General features: G+C 34.3%; 1 pseudogene; it reads left to right on the top strand.

Annotated features, from left to right (window-relative positions):
• The first annotated feature begins 19,335 nt into the window (after window positions 1–19,335).
• LOC123254184 lies at window positions 19,336–22,465 on the top strand (annotated as a pseudogene).
• Window positions 22,466–25,762: the final 3,297 nt, after the last annotated feature.

The following is a 25,762-nucleotide window of genomic DNA, read 5'->3' on the forward strand; positions in this document are numbered from 1 at the left end:
AGGAAAACCAACTAATTTCTATTGTTGATCCCTTCCATTCTTGAAAATCTCTCCTTACGAGAAAACTCCTTTAGCAAGCACAATTTCTCCATCTTGAGGCTTTATCATTCTAGTTACCTTCCAGATGTAATCTGAGCAGAGTGAAGTACAGCGGTTCTATCACTTCCCTTATTCTTAATTACTAAAATTATTATTATATTATTATCATTATAAGATTGGTTAGTCATTTCTAAAATGTTGCCAAATTGATCTATTAATGAATATGTAATAATGACTTTTAGTTAGCATTCTGATTGTCTACAAATGAGCACTACTTATAAATAATTTTCATTTTGTAGATAAAGCATTTATTAATTCAGCAAAAATGTATTTAGTGTCTATAATGTGGTACATATGGTGCTAGAAACTGTAGATAATATAAATATTAGTAAAAGCTAATTCAAGACCTTTTAGGGGATGCAAACTATAAATTATTTGTAAATTCTTAAAAAGGTAAATTTCACCTCAAAAGCTTTCTAAATTATCATAATTTCAAATTGCTTGATTCTTTCACCCAAAATGATGGCTTATTGTACTTTATTTCTCTGTGTGAATCAATGACTAATGATATCCTTTTTATTTCCATACATGATCATAGATACTATTTATCATTAAATGATTTTGAGCTGGTCCCGGACTTGATAGAATATGGGAAGGAAAGTAGACTGGATTACTTTTGGAAACAAATTCAATGCAAGGACACTAAAATTTTCTCTGAAACAAAGATTTTTAATTGTTTGTTTTTACTGTCATTTTTTAAAGTACTGCTCTGTGGGGATACAATACTGACAACTGAAGAATTAAAATCAAGTTTCCAAAGAGAAATGGAGAATCATTTGGGGAGTGTGAGAAGAACAAAAATACTAACAAAAAATGGGCAAGAAAAGTAGCATAAAAGGTATCATTTGATAAATGGATGACTGAAAAAAAGAAGCTAGGTTGATCATGTTAAGAGAGCAATGGAAAATACATGTTTTTCTGTTTGTCACACAGCTGTCAAGAAACCCATTGAACATACCATAATACTTTGGGTGGTGGCGCCATAGGGAATTTATATGATGGAAGATACAAGAGTCTTTTAGGATGAGAGGACATAGGTTGTAATTTGTATCATTAGAAGCAATACTCACTTTCGATGCAATCACAGGGCTATCAAAATATTTTTCAAACAAGTCTTTCTTTCAAAACTAATATTTACAGTTTTGAATCCCCAAAGGCCAAAATAGAGTTGAACCTTAGTCTGGATAGTGGAAATTAAGAATTTTCTTATCAGGATGTATTTTCCCTTTAATCATTTCCCTATAGCCTTATTTTGTAAATATGCAGTCAGTAATATATAATATCTTATGTAACAGGCAGTCTATGAAGAAATATATCTCTCCAAAAGGAGTTTTAAGTAGTAAGACAGTAATTATGAAAACTTGATGGGGAGAAAAAGTTTTGAAAGGGGCCACTGTTTCACCTTAAAAACCTAGGTAGGTTACTCAAGGGAGATGGATTTGGATGCAAAGTCTCCTGGTTAAAATGTCAAAATTTCATTGTTTCATTTGGTATCAAATAAGGAATTTTATAGAAGATACATCTTTACTGGTGCTATGACTTTCTGCATTGTATCTGTGTGGGCATGATGTCACTGATCCTCAAAAAACTTCTCAGTGACCATTAATAATAGACCATTGTTGCAATTGAAGTCAATGTCCCTGATGTTGACATCTTAATTCATATTGACTATCTGGAAAGGGATTATAATAGACTTGAGTGAGGAAATGAATATTCAGCTAATCTGCCTAACAATCATGATGGTTGACATTTTAAAATCAGAAAGTTCCTCCATTATTCTGAAACATTTAGAGAGTAGATATGCTGATAAATTCAAGGCAAAACAATGAGTAAGTATTATAAAACTGTAACCTCAGCAGCCATCAGATTAATTATCATGCCCTATGCTCTTTTTGTGAATCATTTTCTTTCTTTCTTTCTTTCTTTCTTTCTTTCTTTCTTTCTTTCTTTCTTTCTTTCTTTCTTTCTTTCTTTCTTTCTTTCTTTCTTTCTTTCTTTCTTTCTTTCTTTCTTTCTTTCTTTCTTTCTTTCTTTCTTTCCTTCTTTCCTTCTTTCTTTCTTTCTTTCTTTCTTTCTTTCTTTCTTTCTTTCTTTCTTTCTTTCTTTCCTTCTTTCTTTCTTTCTTTCTTTCTCCTGAAAGCCAAGCACAGTGCCTGACACATAGTAGGTACCTAATAAATGTTCTTAGATGATTTACTGGCAACCTCTGACTTTCAGTTTCCTCATCTACACAATGAAGAAAACGGCACACCTGCACCACTAATTTTGTTTGTAAAATCACATGAAATAATTCATATAAAATGTTTGTCAAACCCTAAAGAATGATATGAATATAAAATATTATTTTCTTAAGAAATATCTGTTTATTATCAATTCCTAAAAGTTTTACTATTTATTAGGATTTATGAAAAATAAATCCATCAATCAATCAAAGCATTTTTCAATAATGTTAGATACTTTCAATCCTGATGTTGACTATCAAAAAAGCAGAAATAGGGATGTCATATTTATTACATAAAAATGTCTCATTTAATATGCCCTTGGAGAAATCATATAACCCTTGGGGGCCTCAGTTACCTCACACTGAGTTTCTTCCATATACCCTCACTAAGTTTTTGTGATGATCAAAGGAGATATGTTTATGGGAGTTCCACACAAATATCAAGTATTCCTATTTCCATTTGAGGAAAAGGTAGTTTTTCAACACTGATGAAAACTACATTTCCATAAAACAATTGAAATCTTTACCATAAATAATTATATTCACAGAACACAGAATCATAGGGACTTGAGAAGCTTTGAATATAATCTACATGTGAACAAACAGCCTCTGTATCAAATCCAAATAGTCATGCAATCTTTGTTTGAAGTTCTTCCATGAAGGGGAATCCACTTTCTCCCTATTCAGTCTTCCCTATGACACCTTGGGAGTATCCTTAAATGAAAGTAAATTTATCCTGAAGATGAGCTACCTAGCACTTCTAGTTTTTTCCTTAAAGACAAGAAAAATAAATACAATTTCTATTTCATGAGACAAAGCTTAGAGGTTTAAGAATACTTATCATGTCTCTCATATGTATTCTCATGTATTCTCCTGCTTAAATATCCAGAGTTCCTTCAACCATTCCTTCACCATGTACCATATATGTTGATTTTCTAAATTTTTAATGTCCTGTCTAAAGTGTAATATACAATACTCTAGATGATGTCTAACCAGAAGTGACTATGATACCATGAATTTAATTTTAAGACATTATTATTATTATTATTACTTTTATTACCACATCGCAGCACCATGGTTCAAATGCCAACATCTTTTTTTCCCTTTTTAATAACTACATCTTCCAGCTATATCTCTTCCACCACTTCGTTGTGAAGTTGATAATTTGAATCCAATTTTAGGGTTTTATTTTCTCCTCTAAATTATACTTTATTAGGCTTAACTCAAACAATTGTCCCATTAAGATCTCTTCAAAGCCTAACTCTTTCATATAGTCTATACATAGTGACTAAATAGATTTGTGGCACTAAGTCATTTATAAATATCTTGAACAAAACAGGGCTAAGCACACAACAGAATGTCGTTCTACATCCTTCCAAGTTAACACTGAACCATAAATTAAATATCTCTGGATTGGGCCATTCAACCAGTAGAAGATCAGTTCTTTGGTGGTCTTTTATCTTGCCCATTATCTCTTCATATTGTCACAAAGGTAAACATACTTTGTCATTTTCTTTTTTAATATCTAGGTGAGGCAAAAGTGTAGAATTTCCCTTATATATGGTTAGTATCCATGTTAAAAACATGAGTTGAAATGTAGTCAGTACAACAAGATCAGCTCTTCAGGTAGCCATAGTGACTTTTTGTAATAATCACTTGCTTGTATAGATGATTACTAACCAGAACTTTAAATGTTATGGAAATTTGTAAGTAAAGTAAAATTCTCTATCCAGTAATTTATAGATTTGTTTTACTCCCCCTTTCTTGAAATAATTGACATTGGTGTTGTCTAGTCATCCAGACCCCTCTCATTCATTACAGTCTTTCAAAGATCTTTAAGAGAGAGTAAGTAAAGATATTCACCTACACTTTGAGTACTTTGTGAAGTAGTTAGTCAGGCCTAGTGACCGGAAATCATCAAAAACAGAGAGGTAACTGTTCTTCCACAATTCTGTATCTCTAACATTTGTTATTTTGCCCTTTAAAAATTGTAGATAATTTGATAGATGTGGGTTAATATCTCAGAATCCTTTTGATTTATATTTCTCTAATTAATAATAATTTAGAGCATTTTTCATATAGTTATATATAGCTTTGCTTTATTTACCAAGAAACTGTCTATGCATATCTCTTGATCATCTGTTAATTGGGAATTGGCTCATATTCATATGAATTTATAATCTTCTCTAAATATTTTAAATGAGAGCTTTATCAAAGAAACTGTCTATAAGTTCCCCCTACCCAATGTATTGCTTTTCCTCTAATCTTGGTTACATTAGTATTATTTGGACAAAAAAATTAATGTATTTAAAATCAAATCTTACAATGCTTTCAATCTCTTGTTTATTCATACATTTTTCATACCCATAAATATGATAGGTAATATATCCCTTCTAATTTGCTTAGGATATCTCTCTTTATGGCTAGATTATGTATCCTTTTTTATCTTACCTTGGTAAATGCTGTAAAATATGGGCCTATATCTAGTTTCTGCCAGACTGCTTTCCAGTTTTATTAGTAAATCTATCTATCTGTCTATCTATCTATCTATCTATCTATCTATCTATCTATGTAACTTTTTGTCAAATGATACCTTCTGTGATAATGGGGAAGAGAATTAGGGAGGGAGTTACCTAGGTATTTAATGTTACAAATAAATAAATCAATTTAAATTTAAGAATAGAATAAAGGAGATCATAACTACCCCCCAAAAAAAGCATATAGGTCATCTTATTATATCTCTGATTTCATAAAACATTTTAATGCAACTTTTTTATATCCCCTATCTTCCATGAATGCCAAGAACTTGAGGAACTTTACCATCCTAGTTGTTTTCCTTTGAAGACTTTCTATCTCAAAATAATTACTAAATTAGAAAGATAGATAAATTGATAATTTAAAAGATACATAGATTAGGCAGAGACGCATGTGTATATAAAGGTATACCTATATAGACTATAATTTTTATTTTTTCTCTATTAAACAATTATGTCCATTTTTATGCTATTGCAATTTAATTTTTAATGTCAAAATCTTTAAAATTGGTTTAGCCCCTATAACAACCAATTTAATCTGATTCAAACTATAAATGACTTCATCATAAAGGTTAATAAATAAACTATATAGAAGGGGTCCTGAACTCACAGTCCAAATCCCTGCTTTTGAATCCTAGGTCTATTATTAACTATATTTGTTATTTTAGGTAAGTTAAAACTTACATCTCTTGGCCTCAGTATCCTCATCTGGAAAATAAAAGATTGAACCAAATGATTCATTACAGCTATTAAATGCTACAAAACTATTCTAAAATTTAATTAAAATTTACTTATTGGTGAAGGAGGGTAAAGGAGCAGAATTAGCTACTGATGCTTTGTGGTTGCCAAGAATAATTTTGATACTTTGGGATGATGTGGGGAAAAAATCATGGAAAAGTGCAGTTTACAACAATGTACTTTGCTTTTATCATTAAAATTCAGGTTGTGAGAGGAAAAAAACAAAGAATACTTTCCTCTTCTGATTCATGTTAAAGGGAAAAGAGAAACAGACTCCGGCTTTCTGATAACACCTTAGCCTTCTTTTTTCCTACAAAATTTAAATTACTGTACCAAGAGCAATGAAACCAATAGGACTTGCCTTATGAATAGAGGTTGGATGAAATCAAGTACAAAAGGGATTCTGACACTGTTAGACTAATTTCGTGTCATCAGTAGAAGTTCATATTTATATTAAACTTCATTTATAATGCTTCTTCCTTGGGACCATATATGGGAAAACTGTACTATTCTTTTAAGACTCCAAGTTTCTTACTGAGAAATCTATTTTATAAAATATCAATATTTTTCCAAAGAAATGAATAATTATATGTAATACAATATTTTAGTTTTCTAAGAATCAAAGTTTAATATTAGCAGTGAGGAATTCCACAGGAAAAGTTTAAATCTGGTCATCAGAGAAACATATGGCTGAAAAAAAAAAGACATGGTGCAGTCATGTAGCAAGAGCAAGGGATATGTAATGGGCAGCTTTCATATTCTATTTCTGTCCATATAATGGCAAGAGAACTAGAGAAATCCTTAGATGGACACGTTGGACAGATTCCCTAAGGAAGATTTCTCCTGAAGTGTGAAAAAGAATCACGTTTTATGGATAGGTACAATCTTTTCACAGAAAGAAATACATACATCAATGAAATAACTTTTTTAAATATTATATATGTTTTAAACCTTTTTTTTAACTCTATCAGTTTCTCCAGTCATTACATAAATTTAGACTGCAAAGATGGTTCTAGGTTTGGACTACAGTAAAAAAATGCTAAGATGGTTGCCTAAGTAACACCTGAGAATTAAACGTTTTCTCCATCATCTAGGTAGAAAACAGGCTTGTACCTCTCATGCAATATATATTTGTTGATAGAAATCATGTATCACATAGTAAGGTCTTTTAAGAAAGCTACCAAGGTGATAAGCCATGGTAATAAATCAGTCAAATGATGCCTCTTATCTATCTGATGAGAAAAAAAATCTCCTTCTTACTATCAATCATCATGATCAAGCATACAGTCAGATAGCAATAGCCTTGGTACTGATCACATGGCCAATGGAGCTCAAGGACACAAATAGCGTTTAAATTCCCTGAATAGAAAAAATGACATGCTTTCCATATTTGAAATGGTCTATTTAAAAAGATGGGGAAAATTCCACATACATAACCACCCCTACATATATATCATTAAAAACACAAGTATATGCACATACAAAACTTATAATATTAGTATAGGGAAGAACTATAATTATTTAGTAAATTTTATCCTCAAAAAATTAATATCTATTAAGCAACAAGGTTCATCCAACCTCTGCTTGAAGACCTCCAATGAGGTGAACCCGCCACATCTCAAAAAAAAAAAAAAACCTATTTCACTTAGGAATAAATAAGATTAATAGAATGTTAGTGACAACATAAAGAATGGCTGACAATGGTGTGGAAATTAGTTTATTTCAAAATGATTGCTGAAGCTTTCCCCTCTATATGAAACCTTCAGAGATTCAGAGATTAGATAATTGGTTGCTGAGTCCAGTTGCCTCATTTACTTTATATTATCCAGAGGATTAATGACAGAAAAAAAAACTCAGATTCTTTTTACGCAGTTGAGTTTAAGTCCAGAGCATAAGGCAAAATCTCATTATTGACTGATTTTCAAGATGACATTAGAAGACCAAGTTATGCTCTTAGTTTTCCCCCACCAGTCACAGAAGAAAATTCATGTCTTTCAGTTTCCCAGAGCAGATAAGATCAAGGCCTTGAATTTGGAGCTTTCAAAAAGAAATCATAAGCTATCATACTAGTTTTAAAAAGTAAGGACAAGCAAGGATACAAATCCAGTGCCATGAGCTCAAGAGCTCACCTAATTCTTTTGATCCTAATAAAGTCTGTTGTCTAAATAATCCCCTACCGAAGTGATGCTCAGATGCCTCAGAATTCAATATATGTAGTCTTAAGATGACCAGCACTAAGAAGAGATTCAGACACTGTGGCAAGATATAGATGTAGGCATAGGGGGTAGACATAGATATAAATAGGCATCCTTTCAATCATCAGCTCCAGAATAGGATTGGATATGGATATTCATGAAAACTAGCTGAGCTATTGACATATTAAGCCTCTGGCTTCCAACTTCTACTGTTCTCTACACCAGAAGTGTCAAACACAAAGGCTCTTAATGCATGTGCTCTCCACAACACATTTTTGATCAGAGGCAATCAAATTAAATTGTAATTTGGAAGTATTTAACGAAACAAGTAAAAATATAATAAAATATAACTAATATTGCATTTTTAAACTAAGTTATAAGCAGCTTACAAGGAAGGATTCTGAAGAAAGATTTAGTGTCTTCTGGTTTCTTTTTCTTTTCTTTCTTTCATTTTTTGAGTTTGGCACCACAACTCAGATGAAACAGATTCTTAGGAACCCTGCATTTTGACATAGAAAACTTCAAATTAGCATCATTTATAATGTATTATATTTGGTTTTATTTTTAAAACAGTTCCTAATTATATTTTAATCTTGTTTCTGGGTTTAGGAGTTTTATTGGCTGCTTGTGGCCCCTGAGGGACAAGTTTTATACCTCTGCTATAGACTATGGTCTCCTTGTAAGAGATCTTGCCACCTCTGTCTTCTACAAATGAGCCCTGGTCTTGTGGAGATTAAAATTAATATGCAAAATACTAAATATTGTATTTATGAATAATTCATTAATAATAAACTAACAGAGAGACTAACTAAAGGCACTAACCAGCCCGCTCCCAGGAACCAAAGAGAGAGAGGGAGGAGTTACATCCAAATATAAAAACAATAATGTAACCATGCAAACGTGGAGGCACAGGAAAGACTAAAGGGAATTTGGGGAAAACTAAGGGAATTATGGGGGATGAAGTCCAAGATTCAAAATCTCCATTTTTACAGTCTGGAAGCTTCCTCCCATCCTCACCCCTAATCCCAACCCCACACATTGCACACTGAGGATAGATGACCACCAATTCATGACAAATTCCCTCTTCTCCAGAGGTGAATGCTGGAACTGACAATATTTGCTGTCAATGATTGTTCCACCAGACATAGAGCTATGAGTGTTTCCTACCTTCATACCTGCACCTGATTAGTAGTCTTTCCATTGTCGCATCAAATGCAAGATCTGATGGTCCATTGCTACAAGCTGGTAGGTCCAATAAATTCATAAATCGAGAGCTGGAAGTATGCTCAGAGGCTAAGTAGTATAAGCCCCTTATTTTACAAATTTAATAAGTAAGAAAGCTGAGATTTGGGGAAATTATATGATTTGCCCAAAAGCACGCAAGTACTACTACTCAGAGGTGTGACTGGAACGCATATCCCCTTATTCCAGAGCTAAGGCTCTTTCTGCTGTGCCACATGCTATATGGCTGTACTTCCTCCACCACAACACTCTAGTTCTCAGCTTATAAATATTTTAGCTTGCTGTTCTAGTCTCAGCTATGTCAATAAATGCAAATTACTTAGAATCTTGAGGTCTCTTTTTTCATCACCTGTAAAATGAAAGGATCATAAACATGATGACCTATTAGCTGTAGCAATCTGATTCTGTGACTAGGTTAGGCTGAAAAATTATTTCAGAATTTGAAAGGAGGCAAAAAGCAAGCAAACAAATCTGACACAAACCCAGAATCTTCAGCCTCTTTTTGTTTCATTTTTATTATAAAATCATTTTTCATATTTCACTGACTCAAATAAAATATGTTTTCTCCCCAAGGGGAAGACAATATATTTCTAATATCTCTATTAAAAAATACTCTGAAATTCTCAAAAACAGGAATCTCTCATTTATCAAACCACAGACACCGTATTGTTTTAGTCAGTCTCAGATTTTTCTGAGTTACTGATATAGACATTTTTAAAAAAAATTATTCACATCCGTATCTCTATATATGGTAATATGTCTACCAAAAAAAGCAGACTTCCAGTTCTTGAGTCATTACCAACCTTTTTGGTTTTCTGCTTATTCAAAACCTCAAGGAGAACTTACCTCCACCAACTGGCATTCCTAATGAGGAAGGAAGAAGTTGGAGGCTTTTTTTGTTCATGTTAACTATTAGCATTCTGTGCTATTTGGAGACCAATCGGCAATGAGAGGTTAAATATGCTATCAACACAGACTGTGGAAAAACTGAGCATCAGTCCAAAGCTAGAATTCATATGGCCACTGTAGGATCTTTGATCCAGTGACTAGACGTTGGAGTTCTTGTGGTTTCATCCCCACAGATGATCTGAAAAAGGTAAGGCATATTTTAAAAAATCAGCCAATTTGCCTTACATACTATCTATTTTTGTAATCTGGAATAAAAAGAGAGTTTTAGGCTTGAAAAAGCATTTTACACAAATTAACTTATATGAGCCCTGTGAAGTAAACTGTACAAATGTTATCCATATTGTGTAGATGGGGAAACTGAGGCACAGAGCTGTTAAGTGATTTACTCATAGCTGATAAATGGCAAGGTATATTTGAAAAGAGGTGTCCTGATTCAAGATCTGGTTACAGGTTTATCATTCTATTGGATTGTTTCACACCCACTGGGTTAAAAGTATCATGAAATAATAAAAACAGTAACAACTACAAAAATAATAATAGTATTATTTATTAACATGTTAAATATAGGCCCTCTCCAGCAGCACCAGTGAACATACTCAGTTCTCTTTAACCTTTAATGCATAGGACAACCATAATAAATAAAAAAAGGATCCTTTTAGTTTAATTCCCAGAACTACCCCTGATCTAAATTGTCTGGAATATATGTTTTCTCTTCATAGATTTTTCAGAACTGCTACTGGTGAATAAGTTTGGGATCAATTTTCCAGGCCCAATTCAGACATAATGATATACTGAGAAGCAGAGAATATCATAATGTATTCTATATTTCCAAGTCATTTTGAATACACATTAGGTTTTTTTAAACATCTCTTCCTAAGTTAGATGACAATTAGTACATCTTTCCTTACATATCACCACCACTTAACACTTAATGGTCAGATTTCCCAAAGGATTTTGCCCATTTCCCAACAATCAATCATGTAATTAAGAATAATGCACAAACCCTTATCAACACTTCAGATTTCCTAACTGGACACTTATACATTTAAATTATTTTCATAACTATTATTAGAGCCTGAGGGGTCCATTTGGAAATCCTGCAATTACATGCAAATGTTTGAACAAATAGAAATGTGGCTTTTCTCTTTACTAGCTTTTAAGGTCAAAAATCCTATTGAGCAGTCTTTGAGACTTGTCATGTTAAAGCTTGCAATATGAATAAAGCATGACTTTTTTTCAAAAGTATGATTTATTAGATGTCAAACATTTATTATAATAATGTTAATATAAGCCCTTTAATTTCCTTTTCTCAGAATGGACAAGGCTGGGATGCTTTCCTAAGAGTGAAAGAAAGAGAACTGCCAGAAATGGTTTTTGAACAAAAATGAAGAGTAACTTTCTCAGTACTAAAAGTACAGATCAACTGACTTCATTTGGGGGGGGGGGAATGAAATATATTCATGAGAGCTTGTTCTATTCTACTTACTGAGTATTTGGCATTTGTGGGTGGCAGATTTGATTGGGATAATTCCTATTTTCTAACATTTTCTCTTTTCACTGACAACATTTTTCATCTGGGGCCAGTGTTATAGCCTATCATTAAGATGCCATCACTGCAACTAAACTGGGTTTTTAAAATTGGACATGTTGTAAACACTGTCTTCTATCAACTGGAGTTCACTAAAACTTGCTGGTAATCTCAACTCTGAGGGGGAAAGGGATGAATAAGCTTGTAGATTTATCTTCCTTCTCATCTTGGAAGTCAACAGGAGCTATGTTCATGGTATGAATGATATGCAGCTAGAGAATTACAGAGCGCAATAAATTTTGTGTATATAACATCTTTGAGCTTTTTCCTATGGAGAAGATAAAACTTTAAAGGGCACAATTCAGCTGTACAAAAGCCTGGTGATGTAGTTAGAGGTTCTGGACTGGGCTCTTACTACAGCAGAGAATAAGCTGTAAGTCAGGCTGAGCAATGGAAGAGAGTTTATGGAAGCCACCACCAAAGCTATTTCCATGAAAACAGCATCATTCCTCCATTCCATATGACTGACTAATGTCAACCGGAAGACCAAAACAGAGGGAAATAAAGCACATTAAAAAAAAAAAAGAGTATCCAGGAGAATGGAGGACTCTCAAGTAGACAAGGCCTATGGATTACAAATATAAATTGGATCATGAATTAAAATATTTATTTATTATTATTTTATTTAATTATAATAATTAATATTATTAAGGATACAGCAGTAATACAGATTCAGAAATGGAGAAGTAGTTTCATGCTCAAAAGCTCATATAAAGTATATTCATATGACCATTAAATTTTCTGTACAATGGTCAATTAATTAATAGGATGTAGAGTAGCTTATTCATACATGAAGGGAAAATTCCATTTTGCACCAAAAATTGCCCCATATAAACAAAGGTGACTAACTAAAATGAATTAAGATTCTGGTTCTGGTCTGACTCAGCCATTCCATGAATTAATATCTTGACAACATTGCCATTATATATAATATGTGGACAAATAAGGTGGGGAACCGTAAATCTAAAAGTAACATTTCTGATTCCAGAGACATGTGAAATTAATAATTCAAGAAGAAGTGAGGCCCCTCCATGAATTTTTTTCAGTGAAAGAAATATATATTCTTTCCTAACATGATGAATATGGAAATTTGTACTACATGATAATATATTTACAATCTATATCACAGTGATGGCAAACCTTTTAGAGATGGAGCACCAGGCCCCACCCCACCCACCCACCAGACCAAGTGCTGTGCCCCCTCCCCAGAGACTGCTTGCTGTGCCTCTCACCCTCCCAGTGCAGGTGTGCCCTGCCCCAGCCCCTTATCTCATAGGAGAGGGAGGAATACTCCCATTGGGCTGCTGGGCAGAGGGACCCAGGATGTGAAAAAATATTTTCAGGCTTGGTGGAGAGGAGGAAAGGGAGGATCTCTGCCTGAGTCCCTCTGCCTTTCTACTAACGAACTGGAGGCGGGAGAAGGGGGGAGGAGGGCCACATGCCCAAGATAGCCATCTTTGGCACCCGTGCCAAACGTTCACCATTGCTGCTATATCTTATTACCTACCTTCTTGTGTTGGGGATAGGGATGAGAGGGAAAGAGATGTGCATTAAAAAAATCAATAAATGAATATTGAAAATTTATACTGATTTCTAATTTGGAAAAAAAGTTTAAATAAAATAAGGAGCAGGGCTTAGGTCTCTTAGTCCCAGTGTGGAGCTATATAGATCAAGTCACGATAAGCATGATTTTCTGCAATGCTTCTTATCTAAAACAAGGAAGGGAAAAGGGAAGTAGGATATGAGGTTGGATGGGAAAGGGTGTTGTTGCTACCTAGTAAGAATGTATGAGATGGGGGCAGCTGGGTGGCTCAGTAGATTCAGAGCCAGGTCTAGAGACTGGAAGTCCTAGGTCCAAATCTGACCTCAGACACTTCCTAGCTGTGTGATCCTGGGCAAGTCACTTAACCCCCTTTGCCTAGCCCTTACCACTCTTCTGCCTTGGAGCCAATATACAATATTGTTTCCAAGATGGAAGGTAAGGGTTAAAAAAAATAATGTATGAGATGTTTGAATCAAAGCAACTCAGAGAAATTTTTGAATGTCTTAAGGGGATAAACCCTCTGCAAGTATTCTTAACCTTAACTTAAAAATAGTCATATAGATAACTAGTTCAATAGTATCAGTTTCTTTTGTAACGTGATATTAATTTCAAGGCATTATTCTGAGAATGAGTTCAGTCGACCAGCCAACAAACATTTCTAAATGTTTAATTATGCTAGGTACCATGTACACAAAGGAAAGCAAAATATAGTTCCTGCTTTCAAGGACCTCCTACTCTAATTAGGGAGACAACATGAGAACAACTATGTATAAGCAAGCTATATATAGAATAAGTTGGAGATAATTAACAGAGGGCAAGTATTGTCATTATAAAGAACTGAGAAAAGATTCTTATAAAAGGTGGGATGTTATCTGGGATTTGAAGCAAGTCAGGAAATCCAGATTTTTAGACTTCTTCAGACTGCCAAAGGGATCCATAATCTAACAAGTTTAAGTCCCCCCCATCTACGGTATATTTGTAGTTAAAAAAGGAGATTTTTAACTCAAGTGAACCTTTTCTAATCTCCAGTCACTGTGACTAGGTGAGATATGCTAAACTGAGAAGTAGACAGCTTCTGATCTTCTTTGACAACTCTCTCTCTCTCTCTCTTACACATTCACAAAATAAGTACAAATATTTTGCTATTTTGCTTTTGTTCAGAATGTGGATGTTATTTTGTTTTTTGTTTGTTTGTTTTTGTTTTTCTTTAGGGTCCTATCTCTGGGAGGACTATATTTTTATCATTGCATATTTAAATCAAGTCAGTCACTGTTTCTCCATCATTTAAACTGCCATTGAGATTGCCCAATAAATTACAATTTGAGGGGGAGAAAAGAAAAACAAAAACAAGAAACTTTATAGCATCTACTATTATGCCAGGGACAAGAACAAATGTTAACCAATATTGATGAAATGGAGGGGAGCTATTTTACAAAGTAGGCATCTACTTCCCTTATCTGCAAGTATTTAGGTAGTTTCACTGTTATAATGCTCAGAGAAAAACAAAAAGTCTGGATGTATTCTTGCTTACTGACAATTACTAGAGAGTTAACAGAAGATGAGTTACATGGCTCAGATGTAGATGTCAGCTGCTGGCCTCACTTTCATGTACTTCATTGGAAGCCAGGCTATTCATGTTTAGTTCCAAATAAATAAGAAAAAGCAAATTTCTACTTTTTCTTCTGAAATCCCAATAAAGTAGCTCATAGGAGGCATCTAGCACCACTGTACATGCAAATTTAGGGCACATTAGAAATGGATTTCATTTCCAGATGTCATAATAAGTCACTGTAACAAGAATCTACTATGCTATATCAGAGCAAGTGACATTGTTAGACATCTTAAACTAGATTATAAGAGATGCCTGCAAGCCTTTTACCATTAAAGTATGAATTGCTTTCCAGTCATGAACTCAACTTCCTAAACTCCAAAATTCCTGTTTTATAAAATTGGATTTTTACCTCTACCTTTGTAAATGGGTCAAATCCCTGGATTGGAGAAAAAATAGAGATAGAAGTAGATGGAGAGGCCAGGTATCATGAGTATTAATCCCAGAGTTAACAACTGGCAAGATTAGAATATCCCACTTACATTTTGGGGCTTAATTTCTTATCTGTAATATAAAGAGGTTGAAATAAATATTCTCTTCCACAATTCAAATCCTCCGATTCTTTTAGGCAGGATTTTAGAGACATTTTGATAGAAAATTATCACTTTTGGAATTTTCTATAGCATACTCATAGAGTAATGGATATATGTTTGAATATATATGCATGTATACATATATATTTTAATAGTAAAACCCTCCTCCCACCCTAAGAAAGAAAGTTGGAGTGTTAGGGAAAATCTATAAGTCAAATGTCAACTTTATAGTCTTATTAAGTCAATGAATATAGTAGATTGTTACTCATCTTTGAAACAGGATAGATTCAGGGCAGCTAGGTCATTCAATGGATAAAGAACCAGGTCTAGAAACAGGAGGTCTTTGGTTCAAAACTGATTGTGGACACTTTCTAGTTATATGACCCTGGGCAAAACACAATCCCAATTACCTAGCCCTAATTGCTCTTCTGTCTTGAAAATGATATTCAGTATATTTTCTAAGACAGAAAGTAAGGCTTTAATAAAAAATAGAAAAAAAATCTCATCTCCAGACTATCAAGAGTAAGAAGGAACCATGGAGGTAGACTAAATGTCTCTCCATGTTATCGTCAAAATTTGTATTTTAGTTCTATGTAGTTACTTTTGAATTGATCAGCTCCTAAATATAGCACTGGAAACTCAGAAATACTGGGCAATTAGTTCCTCCTTTACATGTAAGCATCTAAGGACCCCGAGTTACTGTGTGCCTAGAAGTCTAGGCTTTCCTTTGTGACCTTAGATATCATAGAATAACAAATTGAAGACCACATAGTCCAGGAACATCATAGGTTAAACAACTTGCCCAAAGCAACACAAGTAGCAAGTGATAGAGATTGGATGGCCATTTAGGTCTTTTAACTACAAATAACATCATTCTTTCCACTTGGTTGTGTTGCTTCTAACTTAGAAATATCCCTTTTGGAACACATTCTTATTCCTGTCAATTAACATAGAGTGTCCTGGAGGTACAATGGATAAAGCATTGAACTTAGAATCAGGTAAACTCAACTTCATGAGTTGACATTTAGTAGCTGTGTGACACTGGGCAAATCACTTAACCTTGACTCAATTCCCATCTATAAAATAAGCTGGAGAAGGAAATGACAAACCACTCCAGTATCCTTGCCAAGAAAACAGCCAGTGGCATCACAAAGACTTGCACATGACTGAAAAAAAACTAACTAACAAAATCTTGTCTCTGCAATTCATGGAGACAGAAGACAACCTATTAACAATGGAATAATAGGGATCAGCCCAGTAAAAAGTTGAAAACTTTTATAAAGGTTACTTAACACAATTGAGTACTAGAGCTGGGACAGTGGAGACTGGGGAGATGACTGCACGTCTTCACTAAGATCCAAATTGTTTTGCTTTACTATTTAATTTCATAGGTATATACCCACATTTCCTCCACTATAATACCATTTAGACAACTTTGAAAATAATGTAAAGAATAATACAAGTGATCATAAAAGTTAGTATATCTAAACTGATAACATACTGGTGGTTTATCCCTTAAACCCTGGAGAAAAAAATGTATCTGTGTAATTTAAGTTGAATATTTATTCTGATGGGATCTTTTGATAGTCACACACAGATGCATAATTACTAGTTTAAAAGTACATGCTAAGATAGAAGGCTTGATATTCTAGATGTGGGGTCTTTTATGGGTATGCCACAATTCTATAATGGTGAAGCAAAGTTGGAACCATATATATGTCATCCATGGCATTGACTGTGATGAGGGACTTCATGTTATGATCAGTCTCAGTCCTAGATGATCCTGAAACCAAAGAGAAAAGAATTAGATTTTTTTCTCAATATTTTTTGTACTTTTTGCATGAGCTGCTGGGGCAACTCTCTACAACTAAGTGCAGACATACTGACAGCCAGTGTCTTTCCTAAAAGGAATTAAGAAACTAATTGAATTAAGCAAAGACCCCAGAGGAAATATAGTGTAAGTATTTACTGACACAGACTTCTAAGTGACAGGCTTACCACTTTCAGCTCTCTATTGTTTGGTGAGTGAATATACACCAACCTTTCATTTCTATCATCTGAAGACTCTGCAGGGTAGGGGGCACAATAAACCAGTATTCCCCCTATCCTTTGGCTAGCAAATTCTTTCCTCATAATACATTGCTTATATTTTTGGCACATGTGATCTCTCTGTTCCCTTTTGATAAAGTCATCATCTCTTGAGATACTTGGGGAAAGATCATTACATATAATAGTAAACACAAAATGTATACAAAATGAATATATGTTCATTTCAGAGTAAACAGGAAGCATTTCCTCATGGAGGAAGTGATTAGGTAGAACCTCAAAGTATACTAAGGAATCTAAGTGATGGCAATAAAATTAAAAAGCAATACATTCTGAGCATAATGGCTAGCCAATGCAAAAAGAAAAGGGCATGAGATGGAATATCATGGATGAATAACAAGGAGACCAGTTGACTTGGCTTCAAAGTATGTGAAAAGGACTGATACGTAATTAGTCTAGAAAGATAGACTGGAGCCAAATTATGAAGGGATTTAAATATTATTTAGTGGAGTTAGTATTTTATCCTAGAGGCAATAGGAAGCCACAAGAGCTCTTAGAACAGCAGAAGGACATGGTCAAACTCACATTTTAGGAAGATCAATTTGGCAGCTTACATGATGAATTAAAGAAAATAGAAATTTAGTGAAGAGATCCACACTTGGAGACTATTACTATTTTCCAGGAAAGAGTGGATGAAAGTCTGAACTAGGAGAAGGGGGTGAATTATAAAATATGTTGAAGAGCTGTAGACAAGAAGATAAAGACTAACTGGATATGCGGGATGAGGGAGATTGAGAAGTTGAGTATGATTTGGAAGTTTTAAATTTACATGAATGGAAAGATGGAGATACTCTCATTAGAAATATGAAAATTCAGAAGACAGATGGGCTTAAGGATTGGGTGGCGAAAACATAGTCTTGTTTTGGATAGGTTGAGTTTGAGAAGTCTTCTAGACGTCTGGGTTAGAAATATCAATAGGCAATTATTGATGGTTGTAATGGAGCTCACAAATAAGACTAAGGCTAAATATACAAATTGTGGAGTCATCTGTAGATAATCGAACTCATGAGAACCAATGAGATTGCCAAAATATGTGTCTGTAGAGAAAAGAGATAGAAGGTCAGGAGACAGATTTTTTGGTACACAGTCAGTAAAGGATAGGGCACAAACTATGATGATTCAACAAGGAGTCTGAGAAAGGCAACCAGATTTTAGGGAGAGGACCAAGAGAAAGAAACTGTCATGAAAAGCCAGAAAGAAGATCTGAGACGAACAGGTGCATAACAATGTTTGCTCACTTTTTTCTAGCCTACTTTGACTCTGGATTTTATGTTAGCGTTGAGCTCTGTTCTCCTCTGGGGTCAGAGAGAAGAGGGAGGATGCTGGGCATGAGCTTCTCTTTTATTTCTTTCTGCTACTTTTACAGCTCATTCTGGGGTTTCTCTAAGTTTTTGATGCTTCTAAAGTGATTGGATCCAGAAAGAAATCTGCCCACTGCATTTCAGGTCTACATGCTGAAAATTCCTGACCCAGTTTGGGTCTGATTGTTTTTGTGTGGTTACATTTCCATGGAATGGTGCTGGATATACTCACACTTAGGCCTCTGTTTGCTTCTACAGTTCAGAGTGACTGAACTATTGGCTTTCCTTGGTTTTGGCCTCCTGCCCAGTTTATTTCACTGTGGGTTTATGTGCATAACTAAAGGTTAGAACTGATTCTTTACTTTATCCTTGGCTTTCAATTATACATCCACAGGGGATGCTAGGCTGTTCCATGGTTTGAGAGCCAGGCTTAGAGACAGGAGGTACTGGGTTCAAATCTGACCTCAGACACTTCCTGTCTATGTGACCCTGGGCAAGTCATGTAACTCCCATTGCCTAGCCCTTACTCCTCTTCTGTCATGGAACCAATACACCTTACTAATTCTAAGACAGAAGGTAAGGGTTTAAAAAATGGAATTATACATCCATGATTCTGAAATTTGTTCTTTGTTCCCTACACAGGTACCTTCTCAAGACTACTCCTCTGCACCCTGAAACTATAACCTAGAATTGGGTAACGGGCAATAGAGCTGCCAGATGGCACCCATTCCTGCTCCTAGTGCCGGTAAGAGAGTCAGTTGGGATCTCTTTCTGCTCAAGTATTCAGTCTTGTTACTGAGTGCTGCTCATACTGTCCCAGCCCATTGGGCTTCTACCTAAGTGCTGCTGCTCTGTACTCCTGGCCAGCCCCTACCCAATGTCCATAGATCTCTCTATCTTTCTTCTAAGCTACCCTTGGCTGGGAAAAAATGACTCGTGACTTCTTTTCTAGGCTGTCCTAATCAGAATTAGATTTCGTTTGCTTTCTAGGTTGTTATGGAGGTGATGAGGCAAAAATTCTACTTCTGACCTCACCATCTTGACTTCCCCTGCCCAATGGTGTTAATGAGAGAAAATTAAAGGAAAAAAACCTTGAGAAATCTTCAAAATAATCTATATCTTTCTATAGTAATAATTATTTAAATTATAGTCTAACATTATGAAATACTTTAAAATATTATGCCTTTTAAGTTTCACATTAACCTTTTGAGATAGATACTGAAGGCATCATAACTCCCATTTTAAAGCTGAGGAAATTAAGGCTCAGAGAAGTCACCTAAATTGACTCTATTCAGAGTCTAGTTCTTCTCTTCCCACAATACACCATAGCACAATATCTCACCACATAATTGTGTAGGCATCAGAAAAATCTTATCTTTCCTCAAACTTGAGCTTGTTGTTTTTTTATATACATTTACTCCTTTGGAAGTGATGCAACCTTGTGCCATATGTCACTGATACTTTATCTTAGCAAAATAGTTTTGCTGAGCTTTGCAGGATGCATTAAGGCACTTTTTTTCCTCTTTGTCTATTCATTTTTATCACTGTTGATGTTTTATATGACTACGTTTGTTTTTTTTTTTTCCTTCTAGTCCAGGGATGGTAAAATTACATTTTCTCCCTGAAATACCAGGCTACTTTCTGGAACTCATTTAAGGGGTCAAGGATGAGAAGTCTAACTGACTCAAATGTTAAACTCCCCTGTCATGTTTTATGTAGCTTTAGGAAAGGGCATTTGGTGATTTGCATCTAGACTTATAACTTCAGGTAATAGAAGATTAGCAAAGCTTCACCATCTGTAGCTCATTTCATTTTCCATTGAGATAAAGTTTTGTCACTAGGCATTTTCTGCATTGTAATTCTGACTCTATAATGGAATGAACCATACTGCAATTACAAAGCAAATGGACATATGTAAGTGATTTCTGATAGAAACTGGCACACCATCCTATCCCACATTGCCGGCTTTCCTGAACCTGCTGTACATTGCCCTCATTCCTGATCCACTCCAGTTTGGGAGCCAGCCTTCACACTCACACACAGCCTATGTTTGGCAGTCAGAAGACTCATAAGAACCACGGCCAGGATATGTTCTTTCCAGAGCAGATGTTTGGGAAGTAGCATTTATGAAATTTATATACTCAGTAGCATAGATGGAAAACACTCTGATACCATTATTCTTTGCCTTCTTTTCAATGATTTTTTAGAGGTAAATCATTGAGAAAAAGAATAGAAAATCGAGCAAAAGTCTTCTAGCAGTTTTACTTGGATTTTTATCATTTTCATTTCATGTTGTTTTACCTGTCAAAACAGGGAGTTTTCCAGGGTCAAAAGACACAGTTTCACTATAATGAAGTTAGCCACCCAGTGGAAGAAATATTACTGAATTTGTTTTGATTGATATTATTTCTGCTATTTTCATTTTGTCCATATTTTTGTTTGTTTTTATACCAATCATTCACAAAGGAAAACAAGTTTGCAAAACCAATAAATAATGCAATAGTGTGTGACAGTGCTTGCCATTTTCTACACCTCTAGTTCCCAACTCTCTTTTGAGAGAACAGAAGTACACCTATTCTCTGGAAACCAGGTTGGCATTTCCATTAAATCTGATATTTAGTCCCACTATACTGCCCAAGTCAGACCCTATCTGTAATCTTATGTTCTGCTCTAAAGGTTACAGTTAAAGAGGAGTGCTGATAACCTGAAAAGTGTTTAGAAGCAGGCAACCAGATTTGTGAAGTATTTTGAATCCATGTGACATGAGATTAGGTTGAATGAAATGCAACAATTTAGCCTGAAGAAGAGACGATGTAGTATGGGGATAGGGTAACTGCTCTCAAATATTTGAAGACTTGTCATGTAGTAAAGGGCTATGACTTGCTCCATTCATTCTGAGAGTGTATAATCAGTAACAATGGGTAGAAATTAAGAAAAAAATGTTTTAGACTTGATGTCAGGGAAAAAAAGACTTCTGAAAAATTAGAATTATCAAAAAGTAGAATGGGATATCTTGGGAAATAGTGGCCTCCTCCCATTTCAGATCTTTAAGGATGGCTGCCCACTTGTTTAGAATTTTCTGGAAGAGATTTCTACCCCTATTATGTTGGGCAAGTAATTTAACTGCTATGGAATTTAGTTCACTTAAGTTAGCTGATGGAGATGACCTCTAAGATTTTTTTCTTTACTGTAATTTATTATATTGAGATGAATTGCAATAGGTAATTGTTGAGGCATCTTCTAAATCTAAAAGGATTATATTATGTATATATTAAAGAATAATGCTCAGAATAAACTTAATGAGATGACATCTTTTTTCTTAGAAAGATTATTTTGTTGTGTAGAGAAAGGAGATCCAAAAATATACAGAAGATTAGGGTGTGGTAAGAATTAAGGGTACTCTTCCTTCTCTTGTTTCTCTTCCTCTTCCTCTTTAACATCATCTTTCTCCTGCTCCTCCTTTTCTTGCTATTTCTTGCCCTCTCCCCCATTCTATTGGTTCAGACCATCTTGGTCCCTCTTTTGTGAAACAACAGCTGAGGAGGCCGTGGACTCCATCATAGCAGATGAGAAGCCTAAAGACAGAGTGAAGACTAGAAATAATGATCACATTAATTTGAAGGTGGTTGGGCATGATGGTTCAGTAACGTAGTTCCTAATTAAGAGGCACATAACAGTTAGAAAACCAATGAAAGTCTATTGTGAATGACAAGGTTTGTCAATGAGTCAAATCATGTTCCAGTTTGATGAGAAGCAAGTCAATGAAACAGACACACTTACACAATTGGAAATGGAGGATGAAGATATAAATGATGTGTTTCAGTAGCAGATAGGAGGTATTTACTAAAAGAGAACTTCAGATGTCTGCTCCCATGTAAAACAGTATAGTCACAATTAAAAAGCAATTATTAAAAACTTAAATTAAAAAAGCAAACTTTGATTCATCCACATCCAGACTACTGCAGTCTAGTTTTCTCTATTTCCATTTTTTCATTCTTTTATAATACATAACATAATTGATGTATGTACACAGGCACAATGTGTATATTTTAACTAAATGGCCAGTCATATGTTTTAGTCAACATCAGAAGGAGATGAGGGAAAAAAACAAACTGGTTCTATGAAAATATCCCTTTTCTTCATTACATTTTTTTCTTTTTTAACGTTTATCTTTATATTCTACTAAATTGTTTTGCTTTCACTGTTTCATACCACACATAGACACAAACACACTCACACAAACTTACCAAAATATCTTTGAACTTTGTCTTTGACTGATAATTTCAATGTATTTTTTCTTTTATCATTTTAAAACAAGGACAATTTCAGACCTTTTTTTGTACATAATTTTTACATGTTTGGCAATCTCTATTTTTCAGTAAGAATAGATTACTATAAAATTGTCCTAGATAGTTTTCCCTCCAAGTCAAACATGTTGTTTAAATAAACTTCTTGTTTAAAATGATAATAAAAAAGAAGTAAAAGCATTTATATAAGTTGTCATGTACCAGAATTGAGAACTATCATAGCAGTAATATTCAGACCTCTTCCTAAAAAAAAATTAAGAACATATTAGGTTTTTTCTTCTTAAGCCAGGAAAAGCTAAGGAAAGGCAATCAGTCCAATATATAGTAAACAGCCCTCAAAAGCAGATTGAACAAACATACCAACAATATAATATAATAGCCAATTTGTATTTTTAGAGACACAAATTCATTTAAACTCTGTTTGTGGTCATTATTAAAGAATGATTTTAATATTAAATGAGTAACTCTAGGCTACATTTCAGTGTAATGATGGGGGAATAACCCACATTAACATTAGGGCTCACATGCCAAAAATTTCCCCAAGAGTTACACACAAAAAAAATGTGCTTCCTAATTTCGGACACTCTCATCTACTATAATCATCTTTTTATAAAATTGTTAAATATTTAAGAATAAAATGAAAACACTTAAGGCCTTATACCTTACCCTCTTTTGGTACCCTAAATTTCAATCAGTTTTTCAGCAATTTTACTTCATGGAAAGGCTAATCTAAAATAATATAATGCCCCAATATAGTTTATCATTTATATGATTTTCAACTTTGGCCCATTAGAAATGATCAGCCAACTTAATGTAAACCTGATGGGGTATTAGGAACAGAACTGGATTTCTTTGGTATGGGGAATGTCCAGATAGGGAAATAACACTTATCAACAAAGATCTATCAGTTAGTAGTCTTAGTAACAAAACTCCAGGCTTGAAAACTGGGCATTATACAAAATAAATACAAACTATTGGGTTAAATACAAAATGTTGAGAGAGGAAGGATTCTTTTGCTAAAGTTTGTATATTAGCTAAGTCCTGAACTGTATTTTCTCAACTGGTATTACCCTTGGCCTCTGTATCTCTCCAATCCACAAAGAAAACAAATGTGTGTTGGATGAAGTGGTTGCACCAATTCATGTATTTATTAAGAATGCAATGAATGGCATCATACTGGATAAAAGGGGGCGAGGGGAAATCCCTGATCTCAAAGAGTTTATCAGTTATCGGATATTATTTTTGACTACACGTCTTACCAATAAGTTTAGATGGGCTAAACTTCATTAAGTAATGATGACTAGAATTAATACACTTCCCATTTTTTAGTATCAAAAAGTTCTGAATAGATCAGATTAAAGCAAATATAATTTCATGTAGTGTCTTCCCATTTTCATTCTTTCTTTTAATTAGGTATAAATTTTGACCTTTGTTTTAAACAGAAGGTTATCTGACAACAAAAAGACAGCTGATTCAGAAATGACTTCCATATCAGTAACCAGATGTTCCATGCCTAAGATATAGTCAATTTCACTTTTTCTGATGTTATTCAGTTTTTGCCATGTGTTGTGCCTTCTAAATCTCCTCTTCAAGAAATATTAACTATAAATAGACATGAGACTTCTGTTTGGTTAAAGATTTTTATTCTCAGTTCTTAATATAGAACCATATTTTCCACCATTTTTCCCTTCCTTTGGGTATATCTTTCTGTAAAGCTGCCATGTATTAGTGTATACACTTGATTATTTTGAAGTATCTTATCAAGCTCTTAGACTTTTACTACCTTCTCATCCTTTGCAACAGATGTTTACACATAAATTACCATTATCTTCACTATATTATTTTTGCTTTAAATTATGAGAGTTAACTGGATGCAAGGCAAAATGATGCTATATCACCAGTAATGGAAATAAACCATAAAATATATATCAAAAGTCTTAACTTTCTGCACTGATCAAATCTTGGGTATAGCTTCCTTATCTTCCAGGGAAAAGCCTAGTTGAACCTAGATTGCAAAGTCTAGGTATATATATACACACACATATATATTTGATATATATTTTATTTCTCCTGCCACATTATGACAAAAAGAAAGGGATCCTCAATTCCCATAAAAACTCACTCGGGGGCAGCTGGGTAGCTCAGTGGAATGATAGTCAGGCCTAGAGACGGGAGGTCCTAGGTTCAAATATGGCCTCAGCCACTTCTCAGCTGTGTGACCCTGGGCAAGTCACTTGATCCCCATTGCCTACCTTTACCACTCTTCTGCCTTGGAGCCAATACACAGTATTGACTCCAAGACGGAAGGTAAGGGTTTAAAAAAAAACTCACTCAGACTAAGAAAACATCAGATTTCAGGATGGATTTTTATTTAACCTGACTACTAAAAAGATAAATAAAAATATCTTGAAAAGAATTAATACTTGAGTCAATCACCAATCATGACAATACTTCACCTTACTACAAAAAACTTCTTTCTTCAAGGACCTATTTAAACTTAAAAGTATAGACTTTCAAATAAATTGAAACCTCCTTGCAAAAGGAAAACACTCAGAATTACTAGGAATTAAAGGAAAATTACCTCTCTTTAATCACCAACATCCAGGAATCTATACAGTCCCCCAGATATATTATTATCCTGAATGAAATTTTGTCTCACCTCAAGAAGAATGAACTCAAGGTTGTTAGACTAACAAAGCATATGTATTAAAAGTCATAGATCTCAAAGGTATTTACAGGCATCCAAATTTGTGGTAGTACACAGGATGCTTCTCTATGCTTTAAAGAGGGGAAAAGATTAAGTTGATCCTCATATTGGTCCTGATCCAGAAAATATA

This window comes from Gracilinanus agilis, chromosome 1 (genome assembly GCF_016433145.1).
Source record: "Gracilinanus agilis isolate LMUSP501 chromosome 1, AgileGrace, whole genome shotgun sequence".
Classification (NCBI taxonomy): domain Eukaryota; kingdom Metazoa; phylum Chordata; class Mammalia; order Didelphimorphia; family Didelphidae; genus Gracilinanus; species Gracilinanus agilis.